We start from the raw sequence: 18,922 nt of genomic DNA on the forward strand, positions 1-18,922 counted from the left end.
CATTTACATAGTGTTCCAACATGTGGACTCACCATAGTTTATTTAGCTATCATCTTTTTTTTTTTTTTTAACTATCATCTATTTATTGTACTCACCATAGTTTATTTAACTATCATCTATTGTTTAACTTTAGCTTGTGGGAAGGTTTGGGTTCTTTACTATCAGCAATTTAATAACATCCCTATAGATAAAATCTTTTATGTATAAACTTGGAGTTATTGCCTAGCATAAATTCCTGAAGTTGAAATTCTAAGTAAAAATGTATTCCCATTTAACGTACTACTCTAACATGGTTGCACAGTTTATAAAACTTTCTTCAGCATGTTTTCCTACATCCTCACCAACACTGCTTATTATCAATCTCTCTCTGAAAGATTTAGCAGCAAAAAATAGTATTCTAATGTCATTATTTTTAAAAATATATATTTTTATTGATTTTGGAGAGGAAGGGAGAGGGAGAGAGATAGAAACATCCATGATGAGAGAATCATTGATCGGCTGCCTCCTGCACACCCCCCTACTGGGGATGGAGCCCGCCACCCGGGCATGTGCCCTGATTGGGAATTGAACCAGAGACCTCTTGGTTTATGGGTTGACGCTCACCCATTGAGCCACACCAACCTGGCTAATGTCATCATTTTCATCAAGATGCTACTGAGTGATAATATTGCTCATTAACTATATTATTTTTTTACTTATCAAGTATATTAACACTTCACTTTCGAATTTTGTTAGTGTATATTTGACATGGTATGTACATTTTTTGGGTAAAACTTTTAAAAAAGTATACTCCTTAAAGGAATTCCAGCAAATCAAACTCAAATAAAAGCATTGCTATTCAATAAAAAGAAAACATTATTGGCTATAAATCTAAAGAGCCCTACCCAAAATTTACCCTACTGACCTTAGATGCTTCCATCCTTATTATTTTGCAGGTTTTTTAAAAATTTTATTTCATACAAAAGGCAGTGTTAAAAAGTTTAAATCAAAACTACTTTCCTACTAAAAGGGATTAAGGAAGGAAGTTATGTTTAAAATATATTTTTATTTTTCTTGCAGAATTCAGCTTTTTATTGAATGTGATACAAAAGAGGTTTCGTCAGAAAGACCAAAGCCCATGTCATCCTCAGACTCCTCTATTTTTCTTTCTTTCCTTTCACTCTCCTGCTCAGCTGGGGCAGCAGTGGTGGAGGGGCAGGACCTCCTGCTGGTACAGCACAGCTGCTGCGGCAGGTTCACCAGCCCCTACACTGCAGATGAGGCTCCCCTTGTTGATATTGGCCAAAACCTTTGCAAACAGACCTGTCAGAAGGTTCAACATTGCCCTAGCCGGTTTGACTCAGTGGATAGAGTGTCTGCCTGAGGACCAAAGGGTCCCAGGTTCGATTCCAGTCAAGGGCATGTACCTTGGTTGCAGGCTCCTCCCCAGCCCGGCCCTGGTTGGGGCGCGTGTAAGAGACAACCAATTGATGTTTCTGTCTTTCCCTCTCTCTTCCATTCTAACTAAAAATCAATGGAAAAATATCCTCAGGTGAGGGATTAACTAAAAAAACAAAGGTTCAACATTTACACCGGCTTCTTTAATGAGGACATTGATCTTATCCTCAAGTTGAGGGCCAAGTAGATGCAGGTGAGCTCAGAGACAGAGGCCATGGTGTGGATGAGTGCAGGGCCCATGCTGGGGCACAGTGCTAGTTGCCTGATGAACTGAGGGCCTCACCCCAATATGGCCCTAGTGTCTTCAGAAGGACCAAGCACCTTACTGGTAGCTAGGGAAAGAGGTTTTTATTTTTTTAATTTATTTGCCAGTTTGGTACTCCAATCTGACACTTTCTCATGCTTCTTGCCATTATACTAAATGATACTACTTTTTTTTTTCTGTACTTAATCTTGCCTTTCAACTAATTTCTTAGCTCTTGTGAACTGCTTATCTTTATTTTCCTCTTGCATAAGGAAGACTGATTCAATACAGCAGTGATTTTCTACTGGTGTGCCACAAGAATTTTTAATTTTTAAAATTCATTTTGAGAGAAACATAAATTTGTTGTTCGACTTATTTATGCATTCATTGGTTGCTTCTTGTATGTGACCTGACCTGTAACCTTGATGAATCAGGACAATGCTCTAACCAACTGAGCTACCCAGCCAGGGCATACTTTGAAAAAATAATTCTTTTTTTTTTTTTTATTAAATCTTTATTGTTCAGATTATTACATTTGTTCCTCTTCCCTCCCCCCCCATAACTCCCCTCCTCCCAGTTCCCGCCCCACCCTCCGCCCTCACTCCCCACCCACTGTCCTCATCCATAGGTGCACGAGTTTTGTCCAGTCTCTTCCCGCATCTCCCACACCCCTTTCCCCCCCAAGAATAGTCAGTCCATTCCCTTTCTATGTCCCTGATTCTATTATAATCACCAGTTTATTCTGTTCATCAGATTATTTATTCACTTGTTGATAGATGCATTTTTGTTGTTCATAATTTGTATCTTTACCTTTCTCTTCTTCTTCCTCTTCTTAAAGGATACCTTTCAGCCTTTCATATAATACTGGTTTGGTGGTGATGAACTCCTTTAGCTTTTTTTTTTTTTATCTGTGAAGCTCTTTATCTGACCTTCAATTCTGAATGATAGCTTTGCTGGATAAAGTAATATTGGTTGTAGGTTCTTGGTATTATTCATCACTTTGAATATTTCTTGCCACTCCCTTCTGGCCTGCAAAGTTTCTGTTGAGAAATCTGCTGACAGTCGTATGGGTACTCCCTTGTAGGTAACTGATTTTCTTTCTCTTGCTGCTTTTAAGATTCTCTCTTTGTCTTTTGCTCTTGGCATTTTAATTATGATGTGTCTTGGTGTGGTCCTCTTTGGATTCCTTTTGTTTGGGGTTCTCTGCACTTCCTGGACTTGTAAGTCTATTTCTTTCACCAGGTAAGGGAAGTTTTCTGTTGCCGGGAGTCGGTCCATGCTTGTTGTTTCAAGGGACCTGGCATATATGGCATACTGTTCTTAATATGTTTGCTCACCTTCTTGGCACTATGTGTTTTAACCAAGGTCTCTGAGAAAGGTTGTTTCCCCAGGTAGGGATTTTCCCCTGAAGTTAGGGAGGGAATAAAAACCTCTTAACTAAGTGCCAGGCGGGTAATTAATCACTTTAACTATGAACAATCATGCTTAAGCTACATAATCTTTACTCCCTGGAATGGAGATAAGAAACGCCCTAACCTTTGAAATAGAGATTGATAGGATTGGAATCAACTGGTATAAATACAGATGTAAGAAGACAGAACCAAGAGAGATAGAACCTAGGCACAGAACCTACACAGAACGTTCTCTAGAGACAAAAGAACTTCGCTGGAGAGAACATGGCAAAAGATCCTGGACTGAACCTGACTATAGAACATGGCAAGAGAACCTGACTAGAACTTGGTGACTGAACCTGGCTGGAGAACCTGGACAGAACCTGGCTGGAGAACCTAGCGAGGGAACATGGCTACAGAACCTGGCTGGGGAACCTGGAGAACCTAGCAAGAGAACATGGACACAGAACCTGGCTGGAGATCCGAACCAGAACTTTGCTGGAGATCCAGACCAGAACTTGGCTGGAGATCCTGGCTAGAGATCCTGGCTAGGCTGCTGATCAACTGAACGCTGTCTCCATGTCATTCCTTCTTCGCCGACTCCGTCCACACCTTTGGGGACCCCTGGACCCGCTGGGGTTGGACCCCAGCATTCTGTCATTATTTCTTCAAATAGGTTTTCAATATCTTGCTCTCTCTCATCTTCTGGCACCCCTATAATTCTGATGTTGGTACGCTTGAAGCTGTCCCAGAGGCTCCTTACACTATCTTCGTATTTTCGGATTCTTTTTTCATTTTGCTTTTCTGGTTGGGTATTTTTTGCTTCTTCGCATTTCAAATCTTTGACTTGATTCTTGCTCTCCTCTGGTCTGCTGTTGGGAGTCTGTATAATATTCTTTATTTCAGTCAGTGTATGCTTAATTTCTAGTTGGTTCTTTATCACAACATCGAGGGTCTCATTAGATTTCTTGAGGATCTCACTACACTTATCGGCAGTTTTTAGAAAATTATTGAAAGACCTTAAAAGTGTGGTTTTTTTTTTTTTAAATATATTTTATTGATTTTTTACAGAGAGGAAGGGAGAGAGATAGAGAGTTAGAAACATCGATGAGAGAGAAACATCGATCAGCTGCCTCCAGCACATCTCCTACTGGGGATGTGCCCGCAACCCAGGTACATGCCCTTGACCGGAATCGAACCTGGGACCTTTCAGTCCGCAGGCCGACGCTCTATCCACTGAGCCAAACCGGTTTCGGCAAAAGTGTGGTTTTGAGGTTTGTATCTTCCATTTCTGACATTTGTGTCCTGTTTCTTTGTCTCTGCACTTTTTTATGTTTTCTTGGTGCACCCCCTAGTGGTCTTTGTGCGCAGTCTTGTTGTAGTTAAGCCTTGATTGTTGTAGGTAATACTAGAGGGGATTTGAGCTCCAGGCCAAGTGGCTGTGATAATCAGCTGTGTCTGCAGTGAGAGAACTTCTGTCCTCTAGGGAGGTGCTAATCTAGCCTTTGCCTGAGGCTATCCGGCAAATGGCTCTGTGCAGGGCTTGGGCGGGGCGTGTCCCAGGGGATCAACAGGGCGGGCTGAGCGAGCAGTTATGGCTGCTCTCAGTCCCGTCCGGGGGGCTCTGCCTCTCAGAGTCCCAGCAACCGCTGCAAACCTCGGAGAGAAAGCTGCCTTCGAGTTCCGACCGAAGCCAGATAGTACCACTTCTCCCGTTTGAGTCTGGGTCCCTAGAGACTTGCCCGGATCTGGAGCTCAGAATCTGAGACTCCCTCCCGATTGGAAAAGACAACCGCACCCTCAGCCACCAGCCCGCTCCGTGCACCTCCGCACCTTAGTATTTGACTTCAGCACTGCGCCTCCTCTGAGTCTCGGTATGTTATTCTCTTTCCTCCTAGTTGTAGAACTTCCACTCAGCCAGCCTTCCTGTGGTTCTGGATGATGTCCGTTCTGTCTTTTAGTTGTATTTTTGAAGTGGTTGTTCGAGGCAGAAAACTCTGGCGTTAACCTATGCAGCCATCTTGGCTCCAATCCCTAAAAAATAATTCTTTATTTTTAGAGAGAGAAAGACAGACACACACAAAAAGAGAGGAAAGAATTCTTAAAGCATGCAATACCTAACTAGTTAGGGGCACTGACCTTCTTTTCCCTTGGATTATCAAATAAAAAAGGCAACAAACAACACAATAGCCGCGTAGTGTGAATGAATCAAAATTATACCTATTTTTTTTTGTCAGAATGGCAAGATTATAATTTTTTGGTGTGCTACAGAATTTTAGTAATTAGTATGTGCCATGAGATGAAAAAGGTTGAAAATTGCTGTGATAGAGTAATGCTTACTTTTATTGCCACTAGATGGCAGGATGGAATAAGATCTGTAGTCTTTTGACAGAATGAGTGTGTGTTTGGAGAACTCTAACTCCATCTTGTGGTGACATATAATTATATCAATTACTCTTGCATTCCAGAGCATAGGCCTGGGTTTGATTCCGGCCAAGGGTACATGCCTGGGTTGCAGGCTCAATATCAAGTAGAGGGCTTGCAGGAGGCAGCCGGTAAATGATTCTCTCTCATTATTGATGTTTCTATCTCTCCCTCTCCCTTTCTGAAATCAATAAAAATACAGATATTTTAAAAAGTGCGAAAAAAAAAAAAAAGTACTTCATTAGCATTACTAGTGATGAACTCTCAGTTTGTAAACACACGGAAATTGTAAACTACATCTGTTTAAATGTCTGGCTAACTTAAGCTGTGTAGCTAAATCACACAGCAAGTTAGCAAATGGGTCCTGCCTGAAACTGAGAAACTTAATACTAGATGTTACTCTTACAAATGGTTTTGCACAAATAGGTAAGGTAAAATAAAAACTAAACTGAACATTTTATAATATGCTTAGAAAATTTAGTATTATAGGATTATTGTCAACAGAAAATACTATAGTATTATTCAGAAATAATGATATTCTAGTCAGTGTTTACAGTTTGAAGGGAATATGCCACATGGTTAATTAACAGGAAGAACCTCTTGCTTCATACTCTTTACAGTGAGTCTGTTTTTAACTAGGCCAGTTAAGACATGATTTGGTTAATAGAATGGTTTCTGCCAATATACATATTTGCTTCATTAAAAATGCAGGTATGGCCGAAACCGGTTTGGCTCAGTGGATAGAGCGTCGGCCTGCAGACTGAAAGGTCCCAGGTTCGATTCCGGTCAAGGGCATGTACCTGGGCTGCGGGCACATCCCCAGTGGGAGATGTGCAGGAGGCAGCTGATCGATGTTTCTCTCTCATTGATGTTTCTAACTTTCTATCTCTCTCCCTTCCTCTCTGTGAAAAATCTTTAAAATATATTTAAAAAAAAATGCAGGTATGCTGTTTGTTGTTTTTTGTTTTTAATATGCCAGGTCTACAAAATTGAGTACCTTTCTCAGGGTTCATTAAGATACATTAGATCTTCATTACAATATGAACATAATCATGGTACTATGATGTTAATGTTAAACTTTTCTGGTTTTCAGTTAAATGCCCTTGAGTATATTCTAAGGTAAGGTTGACTTTTAACAGCTTTGAGAAGGGAGGCTCTATGAAACTCCAAAATTTAGTAGAATTTTGTATATTTATGGGTTCTTTGGGGAAGATAATCCTTACTTAGATTACTACTAGGATTTATTATTCCAAACTTAACTTGTTAGAAACATGAATTGAATCCTGGCTCCCCTCACTAAGTTACAGTCCTTCATCTACAAAATGTGCTTACCTCATAGTGTTCTAAAGATTAGATGTAAGGCATTTAACATGTCTGCATGCAGTAAGCACTCACCAGGTCAGGAATCTGAGCTATGGTAATGTCTCACTTGTAGTTCTTTCCTTTTGTTCATTCAGTTAACAATTTTACTCATTTTTACCCAGCATCACTACAATCTGTTACTTTTGCCACATCATAAATATCCAGTCCTTCAGCAGGATATGAGAATCTGCCTTTCTATGACCTATTCCTCTAGTAGACTCAGGGGCACTACAGTGACCTTCTCACTGCCACTTACTTCCTTTTGCATAAAACAATGTATAGTCGACCAAGGGAAGCAACAATATATCTCATGAGTTTGTCAAAAACACACTTTTGGAAACCTTTGGGTAGTTGAGGCACTATGGTATAATGCAGTAGTCCTTAAATTGGAGGCTTGCCAGGAGTACATAAATACTTTAACAGGAGTTTACAAAGGCATAGGTCATTTTAAAAAGGTCAATTTCCAGATTATTAACTTCCATAAGCATTTTCCCCTAAAATTGATGGATCTTATATGCTCAAGTTCCTAAAAGTCTTTTTCCCAGTTTGTAAAAGAAAGGCATTGCCCTTATCCATTCATATATATAAAAGCCTAAGCGACCATTATGGCAGAACGACTGGTCGACCAGTCACTATGATGCACACTGACCACCAGGGGGCAGACGCTCAATGCAGGAGCTGCCCCCTGGTGGTCAGTGTGCTCCCACAGGGGAGCACTGCTCAGCCAGAAGCTGGGCTCACAGCTGATGAGGGCAGCAGCGGAGGCGGGAGCCTCTCACGACTCCACCGCACTAAGTGGTGGCAGCAGGCATGGCGGGCCAGGATAAGCGTGAGCGTTGCAGTGCCTGGCTCTGGTTTTGGCTCCTCCCTGGCCACCAACCCCTGGCACACTGCTACATCCCTCTCACAATCTGGGACCCCTCGGGAGCCTAAACCAGCAATCTGACATCCCCCGAGGGGCCCTGGGTTGCGAGAGGGCTCAGGCCGGGCTGAGGGACAACCCCCTCCAGCACACCAATTTTGCGCACTGGGCCTCTAGTCCCAAATATTGCTCTAGAAGTGAAAGCCACACAAAGGTAAAACCTTTAATGATTCATTGACCTTCCATAACGTTATAAGACTTGCTGAATTTCTCTTCTTTATAAATATTTCTGTTGAGAGTAAGGCATTGGGTATTTTTGTTTGGTGTTCAATGTGTTACAATGATAAAGTTAGAGCATGTTTTTCTTAAATCATACAAAATATATATTACAGTAACTGAGTCTAATATCATCTGATAAAATATTTAAAACTTTCTACTTCCTATTTATAAGATCTTATTTTTAAAATAATTTAAAAATTTGTTTTAGAGAGGGAGAGATGCAAATACCAATGAAGCCTGCTACCCAGGCATGTGCCCTGGCCGGGAGAATCATGACTTCCTGGTTTATAGGTCGATGCTCAACCACTGAGTCACACTGGCTGGGCTAGATCTTATTTTTTTAATTTTTTAAAATATTTTTATTGATTTAAGAGAGGAAAGGAGAAATATCAATGACGAAAATCATTGATCGACTGCCTCCTGCATGCCCCCTACTGGGGATTGAGCCCTCAACCTGGGCATGTGCCCTTGACCAGAATTCAAACCTGGGACCCTTCAGTCTGCAGGCCGATGTTCTATTCACTGAGCCAAACCAGCTAGGGCTAGATCTTATTTTTTTTTTTTAATGCATTTTATTGATGTTTTACAGAGAGGAGGGGAGAGAGATAGTCAGAAACATCGATGAGAAAGAAACATCGATCAGCTGCCTCCTGCACACCCCCTACTGGGGATGTGCCCGCAACCAAGGTACATGCCCTTGACCGGAATCGAACCTGGGACCTTTCAGTCCGCAGGCCGACGCTCTATCCACCGAGCCAAACTGGCTAGGGCTAGACCTTATTTTTAAATGGCTGCCAGACAGACATTTTTAGCAGACTAAAGTGTTTCTTTTATTAGATTTATTTTAAAAGTTGGATCATGATTCTTCTCAATCATGTACAGTGGGGCCTTGACTTACGAGTGTCCCGACTAATGAGTTTTTCGAGATACGAGCCGTCTCTTGGCCGATTTTTTGCTTTGAGTTGCGAGCTAAAATTCGGGTTATGAGCCAGCTTCAGATACCCCACCGCTAGCTGGCGCAGCGAACGTCACAGTGAACGCCACAATATCAGCCCAGCATCACATGTCTCACTCGTTCACTTTTTGACATACGAGTAATCTGAGTTACGAGCTCCGTCATGGAACGAATTAAACTTGTAAGTCAAGGCCCCACTGTATCTCCAATAAACTTGTGGCAGAAAGCTGTTCATCCAATCCCTATCTCCTTCCCTGGTCACACGGCTGGATAGCATGCCCATGCTCCTGCTGCTTTAGGTGTGCTGGGAGAGCTGGTTCTGGGTATTGGAAGGCAGAGGAAGTAAGGGGCACCACTTCCAGACCTGCCCATGTGCCACATCCTTGCTCATTGTCTCTATTTCGCGGTGTGTGGGAGCCACATGCTGAAGAGAGCAGAGCCCTAAGATGGGAGAAACCTCCCCTGAATCACCACCAAGTCCCTTTGGGACTCTAAATAATTATCAAAATGTGCATACATGTTGTCTTGATCAATTATGTATTAATAATTATAATAACAATGTAGAGGAAATTTTTTTTTAAAATATATTTTATTGATTTTTTACAGAGAGGAAGGGAGAGAGATAGAGAGTTAGAAACATCGATGAGAGAGAAACATCGATCAGCTGCCTCCTGCACATCTCCCACTGGGGATGTGCCTGCAACCAAGGTACATGCCCTTGACCGGAATCGAACCTAGGACCTTTCAGTCTGCAGGCCGATGCTCTATCCACTGAGCCAAACTGGTTTCGGCGTAGAGGAAAATTTTTATTAAAATTACTTATGGTCAGAGGAAAGTAAATAAAATTTAAATTATATACTTATTTTTGTTGCAGATACATATCTATATCTGGTGGTCAATAAGACTTTCAAACATTAAAATGTATTAGAACAAAAACCTGGAGAAAATGGAATGGAAGTACAAGTTCAAGGAGAAAAGGGAAAGGTGTAAGTTTTCTAAATGTTAAAGAAGAGCTTGCTCATACATTTTAAAACATTGACTTAAAAGTTATATCTGGGTTTTAAAAAGTGATGTTTATACTTTTATTTATAGGTGTCAGTGTTTACTATATGCTAAAAATTATAACCTTTGCAACTATTAAATGTCAACTTAAAACATGAAGGGTACAAAGTGTATGAAAAGTATTTTAGGGGGTTTTCAAGCAAAAAGACTAATGGGAGGGAGGAAACTGTGGACTTGGAGTTAAGTAGCTCTGCATCCAAATTCTGATTCTGAGCTAACGTGCCCTAACTGGGAAAACTAGGTTAATCTATGGGCCCTTATTCTATTCCAATGTTTAATTATTTTTTATTTTTTCTACTCCAATATATAAATGAAAATACATGTAAATTACTATCTGGCACTAATCTGTTTTTGCTATTAAAAATCTTAAGTATTCCCTAACCGGTTTGGCTCAGTGGATTAGAGCGTCGGCTTGTGGACTGAGGGGTGCCAGGTTTGGTTCCCGTCAAGGGCATGTACCTTGGTTGTGGGCACGTACCCAGTGGGAGGTATGCAGGAGGCAGCTGATCGATGTTTCTCTCTCATCGATGTTTCTAGCTCTCTATTCCTCTCCCTTCCTCTCTGTAAAAAATCAATAAAATATATATATTTTTAAAAAATCTTAAGTATATCCCTGGCTGGGAGGCTCAGTTGGTTGGAGCACTGTTCCATACACCAAAAGGTCATGGGTTCTATTCCCACTCAGGTCCCATACCTAGGTTGCTGGTTCGATCCCCGGTCGGGGTGAATATGAGAGGCCACCTATCAATGTTTCTCACATCGACATTTTTCTCTCTCCCCCTTCCTTTCTCTAAAATCAATAAGAACATATCCTCGGGTGAGGATTAAAAGGAAAATCTTAAGTACTTTTAGGAGGGGGAAATAATAGCCCCTCAAGCTGAAAATTCATGAAAAATTAGGTTCAGAGAAGAATGAACTGCCCTAACTGGTTTGGCTCAGTAGGTAGAGCTTCAGCCTGTGGACTAAAGGATCCTGAGTTTGACTCCAGTCAGGGGCACATGCCCAGGTTGTGGGCTCTGTCCCCAGTGGGGGGCATGCAGGAGGTAGCTGATCAATGATTCTCTCTCATCACTGATGTTTCTCTTTCTCCCTTCATCTCTGAAATAAATAAAAAATTTAAAAAAGAACCTTATTTGGGGAGATGGGATAATTTTAGAACATGAGGCATGAACCAAAGTAAGAAGCTCTGTTACACGATGGCATGGCATGGGAAAGGACTTTATTTGGGAGAACATTGTGAAGGATGGCAAGGCAACATGTAAAAGAAAAACGAGAAGCATGCATGGATATGCTTTAACTTAAATTGATTCTAGTCGACCATGCAATTAAAATAGGTCTCAGATTTCAGTTACTAAAAAAATTGCTTTTATGTTGGGATAATGATTTTATTTTATTTATTTATTAAAAAAAATTTTTTTTAAATATATTTTATTGATTTTTTACAGAGAGGAAGGGAGAGAGATAGTTAGAAACATCGATCAGCTGCCTCCTGCACATCTCCTACTGGGGATGTGCCCGCAACCCAGGTACATGCCCTTGACCGGAATCGAACCTGGGACCTTTCAGTCCGCAGGCTGACGCTCTATCCACTGAGCCAAACCGGTTTCAGCTGGGATAATGATTTTAGCATGGACTTTATGAATGTCCTTCCTTGTGTTCCACGGGACTTTTATTTTAAGTAGCTCCAAAGTGATACCAGAGAGTTAACTAGGTCAGCCGCCACCTGTGTTTGTTTCCCTTATAATTCTTTTAAAGCTCTAAGAGAATTCAAGACATTGAGTATGGCAATTTCTTTACCTCATATAATATTTCTGCTTACAGTGTGGACTTATTGAGCCAGCAGATGAATATAGCAGCCATGCCTGCAGCAGAAGCTGGGAGGGCTGTGGGATTGCAAAAGTCATGCCTGGTAAACAGGGCATATATGCTTAAAACACTACCTGGTGTCACCTGACCTTTTTTATTACTTCATTAGCTACCTTAAAATTCAGATTTACTACTAGAGTCCTTGCATTTAGGAAGGGATCGGAGAGTCACAAGAGAACAATATTTTGAAAAGTGTTAGCCATTGTTCTTGGGAGTATAAATTGGTACAAAAATTATATGATTGAAAATTTAGAAAAACTTTCAAAATTTGAAGTGCATTTATCATTCAACCTAGCAATTCCACTTCCAGGAATTAACCCTACCAATATAGTCAGTACATGTGTGCAAAGATGTACATACTAGCATAGTCATGGAAGCATTTTTTAATAACCTGTGATTAGGAACAACTTGACTATCCATAAGAGACTGATTGTTAAGAGTCCATAATAATAAAAGCACAATATGCTAATTAGACCGGACAGCTGAACGACCTTCCGGATGTCATTCCGGACATCCTTCCAGATGAAGCTGATGTGGTGGGGACCAAGGCAGAGGTGGTTAGGGGCGATCAAGCAGGCAGGCAGAGTGGTTAGGGGCGATCAGGCAGGTAGGTGAGTGGTTAGGGGCAATGAGGCAGTTAGGCAGAGGCAGTTAGGGGCGATCAGGCAGGCAGGAGGCAGGCTGTTAGGAGCCAGCAGTCCCGGACTGCAAGAGGGTGTAGGCCGGGCTGAGGGACACCCCCCCGCCCCCCTGCACGAATTTCATTCACTGGGCCTCTAGTATGACTATAAAATGGGATTCTATGAAATGTGGCAACTTAACAGTTGATATGGAATAATGGGATATTAAGAAATAATATGCCCTGACTGGTTTGGCTCAGTGGATATGAGGTCGGCCTGCGGACTGAAAGGTCCCAGGTTCGATTCCGGTCAAGGGCATGTACCTTGGTTGCGGGACATCCCCAGTGAGGGGTGTGCAGGAGGCAGCTGATCAATGTTTCTCTCTCATAGATGTTTCTAACTCTCTATCCTTCTCCCTTCCTCTCTGTAAAAAATCAATAAAATATATTTTTTAAAAAAAGAAATAATCTCCAAGCTATGTTACAGGAAAAATGCAAGGAATACAGCATCATGTCTAGGATTCTACCTTTTGGTTAAAAAATACACATATCTGCTTGTATACAAATAAAATAACCCTAGAAGGATAAATAAGGAAGTGATAATGTTGCCCATGGGGAGTACTGGGTAACTGGAGGGTTAGGTGCAAGGAAGACTTTTTGCCCTATTCCTTTTGAATTTTGTGCTATAGTATATTTTTAAAAAGACTTTTAAAAAAAAAGTTCCTAAGCTGCTTCACAAGACTGAGAAATGGATGTATTCCTGTTGATTCATCTTAACATCCCTTTCGTTTTGCTGTAAAGACAAATCATAGCAGCTCAGTGTTTGGTTTTTAAGGAGATGAGAAGCTGTGCTCCTTTCTTTCCCTTTAGTGCTCCAGACCAGCTCTCATCTACCCAGGAAGCAGAAGGGGCAAAATGCGTGTTAATACCAGTAGCGCTGGATCTGACTACTGGCTGTAACACTCACCCTTTGCTCAGAAAATTAAACTTGCCCATCCAGAGATAGTTGAACAAATGTAGGCCTCTCCTTAGATGCAAATGGCTTGCCATTTAGAAGAAGAGATGAAGAGGGAAAACCAGTCAGGTCTACAGAGAGGTCAGCCTGGTAAGAGGGAGGGAGAGAGAAGCTGGGGAGGGCCAATAACTGGTACAGGAAGGGTGGAGAGAGCAGAGAGGAGGGAGGAAACTACCTTCCTAGCACAGTACAAACTCCTGGAGGGTTTTTAGTTTCTATTCTTTGGTCTCTGGCAGGAATGCTGGAAGAGGAAAGACTGGTTCGTCCTGTAAGGTGTCAGCATTGCAGCTGTCCAGGGCTGTCTTGCTGATAATCACCTGTACCGACTTATCTAATTCCTTGCCGTCATCTGGTCATACTGGCTGGATTCCCATCCCTTACTTGCCTTGCACAGCTTGCTGCTGCCTTTTGCTCATGGTTTTCCTGGTCCTCTTCTCCCTTTAATTGTTGCTATTTGCCTTTCCAGGTCCAGCTCAAGATCTGCCTCCAGCAACCCCCTCCTGGGAGGCCTTTCAGAACTTGTTGCCCAACCCCTTCTTTGGTCCCCAGTATGTGTTACCTGTCTTGTTACATTTCTCCTTATGGCTGTTCCCTTTGCTTTCAGTCCTAACATGATCAATGTTAGGAAAGCTTAACCTAAAAAAAGAGAGAGAGAGACCCTATGAATTGCAGTTATACAATTTATATGCAGGAAACCAAGATAACTTTTGACTCATTTTTTTAGAAAATGTTTTTATTTATTTTAAAGAGGGAGAGATAGAAACATCAATGATGAGAATCATTGATTAGCTGCCTCCTGCACCGATCCTGACCAGGAATCGAACCATGACCTCCTGGTTCATAGGTCAACACTCAACCATTGAGTCACACTGGCCAGGCTGACTCAATTTTAACATCTCACATACAATATAGAAGACAGTGTGTGGCAGAGAGATGGAGATGTTCCTTCCCAGGCTGTGGAACTGAGTGTGCAGTGAGGAAATTTAATTTCTCTCCTGCTCCCATCTCTTGTTTCCCAGGATACTATGGCAATTGTTTGTTCATAGATGCCCCATAAGCTCTTAGAGGCAGCTGAGAATTAAGTTGCTTATTAATTCATTTAGTCTTGACCTACATATGGTTGAATAATCCCAGGGCCATCTGTCCTTCTTAATTAACATGCAAAGATGAGATTTCTCTCTTCCTTCTGTGGATCACATGTACATCTTGTCAGGAGGGCCCCAAACAACTTGCTGCCTGACTCCTGACAATTGCTTCTAAAGTGAAACCAACAGCTAATGGGGAGAGCTTTTGCTGTTTTTGCATGTTTTGTATTTTTAAAAAGGACCTTTGTTGTGACTAGCCCAGCCGTGGGCAAACTACGGCCCGCCCAGATATGGCCCGTTTTAAATGAATAAAACTATTGAAAAAAAAAGACCGTACCCTTTTATGTAATGATGTTTACTTTGAATTTATTTTTATTTATTTATTTTTTATTATTTTTTAATATATTTTTATTGATTAAGATATTACATATGTGTCCTTGTCCCCACGTTACCCTCTACCCGCCCCCCCCCCCCCCCCCCGTTGTCCGTGTCCATTGGTTAGGCCTATATGCCTGCATGTAAGTCCTTTGGTTGATCTTTCCCCCTTACCCCCACCCTCCCTCCAAAGCCCGACAGTCCAATCAATGCCTCTCTGTCTCTGGATCAGTCCTTGTTCATCAGTTTATGTTGTTCATTATATTCCACAAATGAGTGAGATCATGTGGTATTTATCCGCTCTCCAGTTCCATCCATGCTGTGGCAAATGGTAAGAGTTCCTTTTTCTTCTTCCTCTTCTTAAAGAATACCTTTCAGCATTTCATATAATGCTGGTTTGGTGGTGATGAACTCCTTTAGCTTTTTCTTATCCGTGAAGCTCTTTCTCTGACCTTCTATTCTGAATGATAGCTTTGCTGGATAAAGTAATCTTGGTTGCAGGTTCATGCTATTCATCACTTTGAATATTTCTTGCCATTCCCTTCTGGCCTGCATGGTTTCTGTTGAGAAATCAGCTGACAGTCGTATGGGTACTCCCTTGTAGGTAACTGACTGTCTTTCTCTTGCTGCTTTTAAGATTCTCTCTTTGTCTTTTGCTCTTGGCATTTTAATTATGATGTGTCTTGGTGTGGTCCTCTTTGGATTCCTTTTGTTTGGGGTTCTCTGCGCTTCCTGGACTTGGAAGTCTATTTCTTTCACCAGGTGAGGGAAGTTTTCTGTCATTATTTCTTCAAATAGGTTTTCAATATCTTGCCCTCTCTCTTCTTCTGGTACCCCTATAATTCTGATGTTGGTACGCTTGAAGTTGTCCCAGAGGCTCCTTACACTATCTTCATATTTTTGGAATCTCTTTTCTTTTTTCTTTTTCAGTTGGGTATTTTTTGTTTCTTTGTATTTCAAATCTTTGACTTGATTTTTGGGATCCTCTTGTCTGCTGTTGGATCTCCGTAGATAATTCTTTATTTCAGTCAGTGTATGCTTAATTTCGTTGGTCCTTTTTCATGTCCTCCATGGTCTCACTATACTTATTGAGGGACTCATTAAATTTATCGGCGGTTTCCATAAAATTCTTGAAAAACCTTATAAACGTGGCCTTGAACTCTATATCCAGTCGTTTGCTTTCCTCCATTTCTGCCATTTGTGACCTGTTTCTTTGTCTCCGCATTTTGGCTGCTTCCCTGTGTTGATAGAGTGGCTTTGTGTGCTAGGTGTCCTGTAGGGCCCAGTGGCTCAGCCTCCCCAGTTACCTGAGGTGGACACTCTTGGTGCACCCCCTCGTGGGCTTTGTGCACAGTCTTGTTGTAGCTATGCCTTGGTTGTTGTAGGATCACTGGGAGGAATTGACCTCCAGGGCAATTGGCAGCGAGAATCAGCTGTGTCTGCAGTGGGAGAACTTCTGTGCTGGAGACACCCTTCTGGGGCAAGACTTGCTTCAGTGGGGCTTTGGTGCTCACTGAGACTGCACCCTGAGTGTGTCCCTTATGGATCTGAGGAGTTGTGATCTGGGTGGTTCCCCTCTGACCACTGGGTACAGTGGCTCTTGGATCTAAGGAGGTGCTAATTTAGCCTCTGCCTGAGGTTACACAGCAGGAACTACAAAGAGAACTGCAGATTCCCCTTCCTTTTTTTTGGAGTTTGGAAGTGCCCTGATGATGCTCAGCTGTGTAGCAATGCAAGCCGCTGTGGGGCCTTGGGCCTTCTCTTGGAAGCTCTGGGTCTATCTGGCCCGGCTGCGGTTAGGTAATTACAGGTTGCAAATGGCCGGGGCATTCATATGCAAAAGCCTCTGCCACAGCCTGGGCGGGGCGGGGTCTCAAGAAATCAAAGGGCGGAGAAAGCAGCTATGGCGGAGCCTCAGCCCCGCCCTAAGGAGTCGAGAGTCCCAGTGTCCCGGCAATGGCTGCAAACACCTCTGAGGGAAAGCCGCTCTCAAGCTCGCCTGCTGCCAGACAGTCCAGTATCTCCCCGTATGAGTCCTGGGTTCCCAGAGACTTCCCGGAACCGGATTTCAGAGCCGTCGGGAGCTTGTGTCTCCCTCCGGATTCAAAAAGACAGCCGCGTCCTCAGGTGCCAGACCCTTTCCGCGCGCACGAGCCTCCGTACCTCTGCACTCCACCTCCGCAGCTCCTCCCGCTCGCAGTGTGCTTTTCTTTCCTTCTAGTTGTAGAATTTACACTCAGCCAGCCCTCCTGTAGTTCTGGATGATGTCCACCTTGTGTTTTTGATGCATTTATCGATTGTTGTGGGAAGCAGCAATTTCCCGGTGTTTATCTATGCCGCCATCTTAGTTTTTTCTCCTACTTTGAATTTATATTAGTTCACACAAACACTCCATCCATGCTTTTGTTCCGGCCCTCCGGTTCAGTTTAAGAACCCATTGTGGCCCTCGAGTCAAAAAGTTTGCCCACCCCTGGACTAGCCCATGCGGTTTCACCAGTCAAAAGCAATCTCATAAATGAATAAGTAATAGTGTATTTTCTTTCAGGTTCAGGAGATAGAGATTTTTCCCAGATGCCTATATGAAATGGACGGACTGAAGCAGTCACTGCAGAGCACAACTTCCTCTTGGTGTTGACAGGAAGTGATGGGTTAAAGAGCTGTCAACTAAGACTAGACAAACTTTACTGATGACCTTGGGAGTATCTTTTGAACTTTTATTGACCTGAAAACCCTACTTAACACCTATCCAGGACCTGACCAGATGATGAGGTCACATGGGTGATAACTGTTTCCATGTTAGAGTGCTTCACTGCACCCCAAGGACTGCCACGCACTTTACGCCATTTGAGTCGCAGTATATCCCTGGGAGGTTTGCAGGGCAGGGGTATAGTCTTCATTTTATAGATCAATGAAAATAAGTAAGCTGAGCCCTAGGGAGGTAAGATCCTTGTTAAGGATCACTGAAGAGTTGGAACTAGAACCTGGATTCTGGTCTCCTTATGAAGTGCTATTGCCAGTGTATAGTATCCTAACAGGGTTTCCTTCCATCCTTTATTGCACTACCATACACTATGACTATCTTTCGTTTGCTTATAGTTTCTGTGGGTTGGCAGTGGGCTGGAGTGGCTCTTCAGGGTTTGGGCAGGGGTCGCACATGCAGCTGCAGCTATCTGGGGATTGCCTGGGGTGGACCATCCAAGATGGCCTCACTCACATGCCTGGTGCCTCAGACGGGATGGCTGGGCCTCTCTCCACAAGCCTTTCATCCCAGTTTTCTTCACACAATGTAGATGCTTTCCAAGAGCATTAAGAACAAAAGTTGTATAAGCATAACCAATGGACATAAGACACTGGGGGACAGGGGAGGCTAGGGGACTGTCTAGGGCGGGGGGATAAAATGGACACATATGTAATACCCTTTGTAATACTTTAAGCAATAAATTAAAAAAAAATAAATAAAAAATAAAAAAAAAGAAAAGTTGTGAGGCCTTTTGAGGCTGGGCTCAGAAGTCATATGGCTCTTCTAGTGTATTCTGTTGGTCAAAGCAAGTCACAGGGTCAGTCCAGATTCAAAAGGTGGGAAATAGATTTCACCTGTTGATCTGAAGAGCTACAAAGAATTTAGGGCCATTTTAACATCCATTGCAAAGGGAAATGCAAGTTCAAAATAGAGATCAAGTCAGGTTACAAGGAAAGGGAAAAGCTATTATATATAAAGCTATATATATATATTACTTATATATATATATATTATATATATACGTATATTATCTATCTATATAAAAGCCTAAGTGACTGAATGACCCAATGACTGCTCGAGGGATCGCTATGATGTGCACTGACCACCAGGGGGCAGACGCTCAATGCAGGAGTTGCCCCCTGGTGGTCAGTGCACTCCCACAGCCAACCTTCTGTGGCCCCTCCCCCCTTGCCAACCTCCCATGGC

General features: G+C 42.4%; 1 protein-coding gene across 1 annotated transcript in view; it reads right to left on the minus strand.

The window, feature by feature from the left end:
* Positions 1–5,070: 5,070 nt before the first annotated feature.
* The window catches only part of PGRMC2 (progesterone receptor membrane component 2), a 40,821-nt gene continuing 26,969 nt past the window's right edge, over positions 5,071–18,922 (minus strand). The window contains exons 7-8 of the transcript XR_004968214.1: positions 14,076–14,152; positions 5,071–5,106 (exon numbers count right to left, since the gene is read on the minus strand). The gene's annotated coding sequence lies outside the window, so the exon portion shown is untranslated. The remainder of the gene's footprint in view (positions 5,107–14,075; positions 14,153–18,922) is intronic.

This window comes from Myotis myotis, unplaced genomic scaffold, assembly GCF_014108235.1.
Source record: "Myotis myotis isolate mMyoMyo1 unplaced genomic scaffold, mMyoMyo1.p scaffold_m19_p_6, whole genome shotgun sequence".
Lineage (NCBI taxonomy): Eukaryota > Metazoa > Chordata > Mammalia > Chiroptera > Vespertilionidae > Myotis > Myotis myotis.